The following is a 10,370-nucleotide window of genomic DNA, read 5'->3' as shown; positions in this document are numbered from 1 at the left end:
GCTACGCCTTTTGTGGCAATTAAAAGCTCTCTTCATCCATGGGAGGCCTTGAACCACCAGACTGTTGGTTAGAGAGAGACAAGTGAATAGCCACCATATGGGTTATGAGTTGGCAATCAATAGCATGTGCCTCATAAGTGACAAGGAGAGCCATATCGGTTAGTGGGGATTGTTAAACACATAAACAGCAGCACATAAGCACTGTGCTTATTTTTAGAGATACTTCTTTGGAAGCATATACCTATTCTGAGACCTGTTGCCTATTCTGAATTTGGTTCCAAAAATGTTGCCGTTCTCTTAACCTAACCCTTCTATACACTGTGTGATGACACATTTGAGGATTTGTTAAGTCAGTCCATTGAATTGTTCAACCAAAATGTCAGAACATTGGTTTAAGTGGTAACACAGGAGCACAACCTCTCCCTCAACGTCAGTAAGACAAAGGAGCTTGTGGTGGACTTCAGAAGAAAAGACAGAGAACACAGTCCCATCACCATCAATGGAGCACCAGTGGAGAGAGTCAGCAGCTTCAAGTACCTGGGTGTCCACATCACTGAGGAACTCACATATTGTTGAGTGTAATTATGTGTATAACAGATGTTTAAATTGTGTTGTGTTAATTTGATGTTATTGTAAATTGGTATATGTCTCATCACTGTCACAACTGCTATGTTGATTGGAACTGCACCCAAGAATTTCACACACCATTGCACTTGTGTATATGGCTGTGTGACAATAAAGTGATTTGATTTTGATTTGATTTGATTTGAAGTAAAGAAATGCATATGCATTAGCATGAGATTTTCTTGCACTTTGTTGGTTTCGCTGCTTCACCTGCTATAATGTGACGTCCCTTTGCTCAGGCTATGCCTTTTGTGGCAATTAAAAGCTCTCTTCGTCCCTGTGTGGGGTTAAACTACCATCCTTTCGGATAACAACCGAACACGCTAACCGTTTGCGGCTCATGAGATGCCAACTTCTGGATTATGATGCAACAATCAATGGCATGTGTCTCATATGTGACAGGTTTGAAAAGAGACTTGGAGAGACAGATTGGTTAATATGCCATTTTTTTGTTTGTAAATCTTCAAAGTACATGCCTGAAATTAACCCTCCCAATTCACAGGTGTCGGACAATAGGATCTTCCAAAGAAAAGTTGAGTTTAAGCCTAGGGATGGGCTGAGAGTTCCTTTTATTTGTTTTTCCGGCATTTGTCTTTCCAAACTTCTGTACACTGTGTGATGAAACATTTGAGGATTTGACAAGTCAGTCCAGTAATTGTTCAACCAAAATGTCAGAACATTGGTATGTTTAAAGAAATGCAAATGAGATTTACTTCCACTTTGCTGGTTCACTACTCCACCTGCAGTAAGGTGATGTCCCAATGCTCAGGCTACGACTTTTTTGGCAATTAAAAGCTCTCTTCATCCATGGGTGGGCTTGACCCACCAGACATTTGGTTAACAGCCAAATGCACTACTTAATTGCACTAGAGAGACAGGTGAATAGCCACCATTTGGGTTATGAGGTAGCAATCAATAGCATGTGCCTCATACATGACAAGGAGAGACATATCTGTTAGTGGGGATTGTTAAACACATAAACAGCAGCACATAAGCACTCTGCTTATTTTTAGAGATAATTCTTTGGAAGCAGATACCTATTCTGAGACCAGATACCTATTCTGAGACCTGTTACCTATTCTGAATTTGGTTTCAGAAATGTTGCCGTTCTCTTACCCTAACCCTTCTGTACACTGTGTTATGACACATTTGAGGATTTGTCAAGTCAGTCCATTGAATTGTTCAACCAAAATGTCAGAACATTGGTGTGCGTAAAGAAATGCAAATGCATTAACATTAGATTTTTTTCCACTTTGTTCGCTGCTTCACCTGCTATAATGTGACGTTCCTTTGTTCAGGCTGCGCATTTTGTGGCAATTAAAAGCTCTCTTCATCCATTGGAGGCCTAACCACCAGACTGTTGGTTAGAGAGAGACAAGTGAATAGCCACCATATGGGTTATGAGTTGGCAATCAATAGCATGTGCCTCATACATGACAAGGAGAACAATATCTGTTAGTGGGGATTGTTAAACACATAAACAGCAGCACATGAGCACTCTGCTTATTTTTAGAGATAATTCTTTGGAAGCAGATACCTATTCTGAGACCAGATACCTATTCTGAGACCTGTTACCTATTCTGAATTTGGATCCAGAAATGTTGCCATTCTCTTAACCTAACCATTCTATACACTGTGTGATGACACATTTGAGGATTTGTCAAGTCAGTCCATTGAATTGTTCAACCAAAATGTCAGAACATTGCTGTAAGTAAAGAAATGCAAATGCATTAGCATGAGATTTTCTTCCACTTTTTTCGCTGCTCCACCTGCTATAATGTGACGTCCCTTTGTTCAGGCTACGCCTTTTGTGGCAATTAAAAGCTCTCTTCAACCATGGGTGGCCTTGAACCACCAGACTATTGGTTAGAGAGTGACAGGTGAATCCACCATTTGGGTTATGAGGTGGCAATCAATAGCATGTGCCTCATATGCGACAAGGAGAGACATATCGGTTAGTGGGGATTGTTGAACACATAAACAGCAGCACATAAGCACTCTGCTTAATTTAGAGATAATTCTTTGGAAGCAGATACCTATTGTGAGACCAAATCAAATCAAATCACTTTATTGTCACACAGCCATATACACAAGTGCAATGGTGTGTGAAATTCTTGGGTGCAGTTCCGATCAACATAGCAGTCGTGACAGTGATGAGACATATACCAATTTACAATAACATCAAATTAACACAACACAATTTAAACATCTGTTATACACATAATTACACACAACAATATACAAATAATAACATACACTGTACAGTATACAATACACACAATATAGATACACATTATTCAATAAAAATAAAAATATATATAAAAAAAGTATATATATATAGAATGTACAGTATTGTTCTGTATTGACATTCAGGCTGTCGGTTGATAGTCAGTTGTTAAGAGAGAACATAATATATTAATAATAATATAATTTATGACAGTCCGGTGTGAGATATAAGAGTAAGAGTAATAAAGTGCAGTGCTGATGTATTTTGATTGTGGGAGATCAAAAGTTCAGAAGTCTGATTGCTTGGGGGAAGAAGCTGTCACGGAGTCGGCTGGTGCGGGTCCTGATGCTGCGATACCGCCTGCCTGATGGTAGCAGTGAGAACAGCCCATGGCTCGGGTGGCTGGAGTCTCTGATGATCCTCCGAGCTTTTTTCACACACCGCCTTGTATATATTTCCTGGAGGGAGGGAAGCTCACCTCCGATGATGTGTCTGGCAGTTCGCACCACCCTTTGCAGTCCTTTGCGGTTGTGGGCGGTGCTATTGCCGTACCAGGCGGAGATGCAGCCAGTCAGGATGCTCTCTACAGTGCAGGTGTAGAACTGTGTGAGGATGTGGCGGTTCATTCCAAACTTCCTCAGCCGTCTCAGGAAGAAGAGGCGCTGATGAGCCTTCTTCACAACGACTTCAGTGTGGATGGACCATGTGAGTTCCTCAGTGATGTGGACACCCAGGAACTTGAAGCTGCTGACTCTCTCCACTGATGCTCAATTGATGGTGATGGGACTGTGTTCTTTGTCTTTTCTTCTGAAGTCCACCACAAGCTCCTTTGTCTTACTGACGTTGAGGGAGAGGTTGCGCTCCTGACACCAGTGTGTCAGAGTGTGCACCTCCTCTCTGTAGGCTGTTTCATCATTGTCAGTGATCAGACCTACCACCGTCGTGTCATCAGCAAACTTAATGATGGCATTGGAGCTATGTGTTGCCACACAGTCATGTGCGTACAAGGAATACAGTAGTGGGCTGAGAACACAGCCCTGTGGGGCTCCAGTGTTGAGGGTCAGTGATGCGGAGATGTTGCTGCCTATTCTAACCACCTGGCGTCTGCTTGACAGGAAGTCCAGGATCCAGCTGCACAGCAAGCTGTTTAAGCCCAGAGCCCGGAGTTTCTCATCTAGCTTGGAGGGCACTATGGTGTTGAATGCTGAGCTGTAGTCTACAAACAGCATTCTCACATAAGTGTTCTTTTTTTCCAGGTGGGAGAGAGCAGTGTGTATTGTAGATGCAATGGCATCACCAGTGGAGTGGTTGTTGCGGTAAGCAAACTGCAAAGTGTCAAGAGAGAGAGGCAGCACAGAGCAGATGTAATCTCTGATTAGTCTCTCAAAGCATCTGCTGATGATGGGGGTCAGAGCAACAGGACGCCAGTCATTTAAGCAAATTAGTTTTGATTGCTTTGGAATAGGCACAATGGTGGACGTTTTAAAGCATGTAGGGACTACAGACAAAGAGAGGGAAAGGTTGAAAATGTCCGTTAAAAACACCAGCCAGCTGGTTCGCACACGCTCTGATGAAGCGGCCCGGAATGCCGTCTGGGCCCGCGGCTTTGCAGATATTCACCCGTCGGAAGGATCGGGTTACATTCGCTACAGAGACTGAGAGTGAACTAACCTCTGTAGCTTCGGCAGCGGGAGCTCTCTACGCGAGGGCGGTGTTATTTTCCTCAAAACGAGCATAAAAAGTATTTAGCTCATCCGGGAGAGAGGCAGCGGTGTTCATGGTGGAGTTTTTATTCCCTTTAAAGTCCGTGATGATGTTAATTCCCTGCCACATGCTTCTAGAGTTGGTGGTGTTAAACTGTCCTTCAATCTGGCTCCTGTACTGGCATTTTGCGGTTCTGATAGTTTTTCGGAGGGCATAACTGGCTTGTTTATGCTCCTCCGCTTTCCTGGAATTAAAAGCGGAGGTCCGCACATTAAGTGCCGCGCGAACATTGCTATTGATCCATGGTTTCTGATTCGGATAGATCCGTATTGTTCTGGTCAGAACAATGTCCTCTACGCACTTTCTGATGTAACATATTACGCTATCAGCGTAAAGCTCGATGTCGTCATCAGAGGCGGACCGGACATCTCCCAGTCTGTGTGATCAAAACAGTCTTGTAGCGTAGAATCTGATAGGTCCGACCAGCACTGGATTGTTCTGAGGGTGGGTGCTTCCTGTTTCAGTTTCTGCCTGTAAGCGGTATTCCCTCGGTAGCCAGAATGGTCGACACAGAATCATGAGAAATTCCTGATCAGGAGAGCAGAGAGAATGCTAATGCATTTGCATTTCTTTACTTACACCAATGTTCTGACAATTTGGTTGAACAATTCAATGGACTGACTTGACAAATCCTCAAATGTGTCATAACACAGTGTACAGAAGGGTTAGGGTTAGAGAACGGCAACACTTCTGTAAACAAATTCAGAATAGGTAACAGGTCTCAGAATAGGTATATGCTTCCAAAGAAGTATCTCTAAAAATAAGCACAGTGCTTATGTGCTGCTGTTTATGTGTTTAACAATCCCCACTAACCAATATGTCTCTCCAAGTCTCCTTTAAAACCCTTGTCACGTATGAGGCACATGCTATTGATTGACACCTCATAACCCAGAAGGTGGCTATTCACCTGTCTCTCTTACAGTAGGGAAGTAGAGGATGGGAGTTCCTCTGAGCGCTTATTCGGTAGCTCCGTGGACGCTGGTTTGTGGATGCTGCGCGACGCCCCCTAGATGATTTTTGCCAACGCGCAGCGCTGCTCCGCATCGACCGGTGGGTCCCCCGAAGATGACCAGAGGCGTCCCCGAGCGGCTGCGCCCCACGGTGGCCGTGCTACGAGCGTTCAAAAACTGAAAGCATTTACATGCAGTCCTGCAGCCGACCGCTGGGTGGCGCCACCACGTCCCAACTCAGGCTTATTGCAGTGGGCTCCCTCTCCATTCAAATAAACCACAGGTGGGCTCTTTTTTGGGGGAAGGTGGGGGCTGACCACGAAAACCCTGTAGGGCCAAATGCCCACTTTATTGCATCACTTCCCCCTCGGGGTGCCAAGGACCGCCCCAACGACCCACATAGCCACTAAACGGCCCCTTACAAGCTATTTTGGGGAAAAGCCCACGGAAGCGAGCCTTTGATTGGCCGACAGCTGGGGCATGTCTGGGAGGGGACGGGGCTGACCACAAAACAACTACTTGTCCATTTTCCCACTAAATTGAACCACTTTCTAACTGTTGTCTGAGGACCCTCTGTGTGTGTCTGGGAGGCAGTGGGTCTGTCCATGGACAAATGATTTGTCCCCTTTGACCACGTTAAAATATATATGACTTGCAAGTGGGTGTAGTAGCAATTTAATTCACTTGTGATGCGACAGTGGTAGATCTAATCAATGACAATTACGAAACAGCCTAAAGAGAGGAGGTGACACTCTGACACGCTGTCACCACCAACATACTAAATGTCCATTTCCAATTTATTGTATTGGTCTATTACCCCTGTGTCCACCAACATACTGTAAGGGGGAAGTCACCCACTGGCCCAAGGACGGTATCCAATGGCGTGGCTGAAGGTCTCTTGCGTGTTCTGTCTTCTCGTGCGCGACATTAAATAATACTTTGATTATTTGATTTGAGTTCCATGTTTTTTATTAATCTTATCATTAATTCTTATCTTTATTTCATCTGACTCCAATTATGAAAAACCTCGTTGATGTATCTATGCTCTGAATTTTAGTAATTCTCTCTTCTAGACTGCATTTGTTACTTCAATGTTATTTGGGTCCTGTGCTGGTCAGACACAGGTCCTTTTAACTACAAATTCATCAGTTTCAGATATTAGTAAGTTTTAGACTAAGTCCATATAGGTTCTTGGCTTTATCCGTTTAGTCTTATTTGGCTAAGTTCTATAATAGATTCTCGGTTTACCGTTTAACCCCAGTCAATCAAGTCCTGTTTTACAGGTTCTCTGTCCTACATTTAGTATTCCCATTTGAATCTACCTGGCTAAGTTCTATAATAGATTCTCGGTTTACCGCTTAACCCCAGTCAATCAAGTCCTGTTTGACAGGTTCTCGGTCCTACATTTAGTATTCCCATTTGATTCTACTTGGCTAAGTTCTATAATAGATTCTCGGTTTACCGCTTAACCCCAGTCAATTAAGTCCTGTTTTACAGGTTCTCGGTCCTACATTGAGTATTCCCATTTAATTCTACTTGGCTAAATTCTATAATAGATTCTCGGTTCACCGCTTAACCCCAGTCAATCAAGTCCTGTTTTACAGGTTCTCGGTCCTACATTTAGTATTCCCATTTGATTCTACTTGGCTAAGTTCTATAATAGATTCTCAGTTCACCGCTTAACCCCAGTCAATCAAGTCCTGTTTTACAGGTTCTCGGTCCTACATTTAGTATTCCCATTTGATTCTACTTGGCTAAGTTCTATAATAGATTCTCAGTTCACCGCTTAACCCCAGTCAATTAAGTCCTGTTTTACAGGTTCTCGGTCCTACATTGAGTATTCCCATTTAATTCTACTTGGCTAAGTTCTATAATAGATTCTCGGTTTACCGTTTAACACCAGTCAATTAAGTCCTGTTTTACAGGTTCTCGGTCCTACATTGAGTATTCCCATTTAATTCTACTTGGCTAAGATCTATTATAGATTCTCGGTTTGCCGTTTAGCCTCTTACATACTTAACTAATGGGTTACTTCTGAAGTAGCTTAATTAAGCCAACTCTGACCATAGATTTGTAGTTAACAAGAAATATACTAGAAAACAGTCCTTCAGAATGAATCATAATAACAATTTATTTACCAGGTAATAGTAATACATTCAAACAATCCAATTAAAATAATAAATCAAACTCAAAGCTATCAGTGAACCAAACATAATAATATATTTAAAGTTGTATTCCATTCAAACATTTACCAAACATAAGAAATACAAATTGCAATTACCTGGTAGTGAAAAAACTACATGCAAACGACGAAGCATGGGAGATCTGATTTGCAGATTCCCCGAGCTTCCCTGCCATCCTTCCTTAAGTACCAAACGATTCCATTGTTATTTCAGATGTGTGTGTTTGATGTTATTTAGGATTTGGTTTATAATTTAGGGAGTTGTAAATCAACCTTTGATTGAGTAGGTTGTTTGATGTTTACAAAGAATACACCTAATCTGCATACAGCATCTGGTCTCTGTGTGAGACTTGGGAGGGGCATGCCCTGGATAGGATACTGTATTTTATTAAGTTCTTAAATCTTACTTGTGATTTGACTTTGCTGAAAAGGAATGAGACCGTTTTACCAGTTGCACTGAGACCTCTTGAATGATACCAAACATGTATGATCAGAAAACCTTTTACATTACAGAACAGGATAAGTCATAACATAGTTTTTAGTGTCCTTAAGGTGACCTGAGGTGAGAGAGAGAGAGCAGATGTGAGTGTGAATTGCGTTTTATGGTCCCCAATCAGTAGGGTTTGTTTTCTCAGGTGGAGATGCTCCTCTGTGTGAGAGTTTTGTGACGTTGGTTCTCGCAGAATTCATTGACTTTCCCAGAAGTAATGCAAACAATTCTGTGTCAGTCTTACAATACTAAATGTCCATTTTCAATTTATTGTATTGGTCTATTGTGTCCACCAACATATTAAATGTCCATTTCAAATTTATTGTATTGATGTATTCACTCTCAGTCCATCAACATACTAAAAGATATTTCCTATTTATTGTATTGGTCTGTTGTGTCCACCAACATATTAAATGCCCATTTCAAATTTATTGTATTGATGTATTCAATCTAAGTCCACCAACACACTAAAGGTCCATTTGCAATATATTGTATTGGTCTATTGTGTCCATCAACATAATAAATGTCCATTTTCAATTTACTGTATTGATGTATTCACTCTAAGTCCATCAACATACTAAAGGTCCATTTCCAATATATTGTATTGGTCTATTGTGTCTACCAACATATTAAATGTCCATTTCCAATTTATTGTATTGGTCTATTCTGTCCACCAACATGCTAAATGTCCATTTTCAATGTATTGTATTGGTCTATTGTGTCCACCAACATACTAAATGTCCATTTTCAATTTATTATAATGGTCTATTACCCCTGTGTCCACCAACATACTAAAGGTCCATTTCCAATGTATTATATGGGTCTATTGTGTCCACCAACATACTAAATGTCCATTTTCAATTTATTATAATGGTCTATTACCCTTCCACCAACATACTAAATGTCCATTTCCAATTTATTGTATTGGTCTATTACCCCTGTGTTCACCAACATACTAAATGTCCATTTTCAATATATTGTATTGGTCTATTGTTTCCACAACATACTAAATGTCCATTTTCAATTTGTTATAATGGTCTATTACCCTTGCACCAACATACTAAATGTCCATTTCCAATTTACTGTATTGGTCTATTACCCCTGTGTACACCAACATATTAAATGTCCTTTTCCAATTTATTGTATTGGTCTATTGTGTCCACCAACATACTAAATGTCCATTTTCAATTTATTATAATGCAGATGGGACCTTTCTTTTGGACTTAGACATTTTTTGAGGAAAAACTGCCACACTCTTTATTTATATACTAAATATTTATTTATATTTAGTAGCATGTATATGAAATATTATCAATAAAACACTCTGTATAGCACTCAACATACTCAATGGAACCCGCTTATGCAACTTACAACTCTTTAAAATGTTTATTTATCTAAGAAATGGCTGTCCACGAACCATATATTTGCCACCATTCAAATAAATTGTACGTGGGCACTTTCTTCAAGACAGCAAAAAGACAAAAGTGCCCACGTGCAATTTATTTGAATGCTGGCAAATACATGGTTCGTGGACGATCATTTGTATGGTTTTTCTTGCTATTTGAATGCAACATTATCCATCAAACATCCTGAATAGCACTCCACATACTCAATGAAACCAATTTATGCCACTTACAACTCATAATACTGTATTTTTTGCATTAAAATTATTGCCCATGAACCATGTATTTGGTGTCCATTAAATAAGCTGCAGATGGGACTTTTCTTTTGGACTTAGACATTTTTTGAGGAAAAATTTCCACACTCATTATTTATATGACTTTAATAGCATGTCTATGAAATATTATCAATATAACACCCTGAATAGCACTCAACATACTCAATGGAACCCACTTATGCAACTTACAACTCTTTAAAATGTATAATTAGCTAAAAAAATGGCTGTCCACGAACCATGTATTTGCCACCATTCAAATAAATTGGACGGGGCTTTGCTATGGCCCACACCATATATGATGCGTAGTGAGAATTGACAGCCAGATTCTAAGTCCTGCGAGGGTGGGTTTTCCAGGGTGCGCCCCGGGGGACCGTGCTAGGAGAGTGTTTCGGGGCGTTTGGAGTCGACTGGTATAGACATTTGGGAAGCTTTTTTGGGGGCCTATGGCAAGCTTG

Source organism: Myxocyprinus asiaticus, chromosome 47 (genome assembly GCF_019703515.2).
Source record: "Myxocyprinus asiaticus isolate MX2 ecotype Aquarium Trade chromosome 47, UBuf_Myxa_2, whole genome shotgun sequence".
Lineage (NCBI taxonomy): Eukaryota > Metazoa > Chordata > Actinopteri > Cypriniformes > Catostomidae > Myxocyprinus > Myxocyprinus asiaticus.
The sequence above is the reverse complement of the archived record's forward strand: the minus strand, read 5'-3'. Positions refer to the sequence as shown.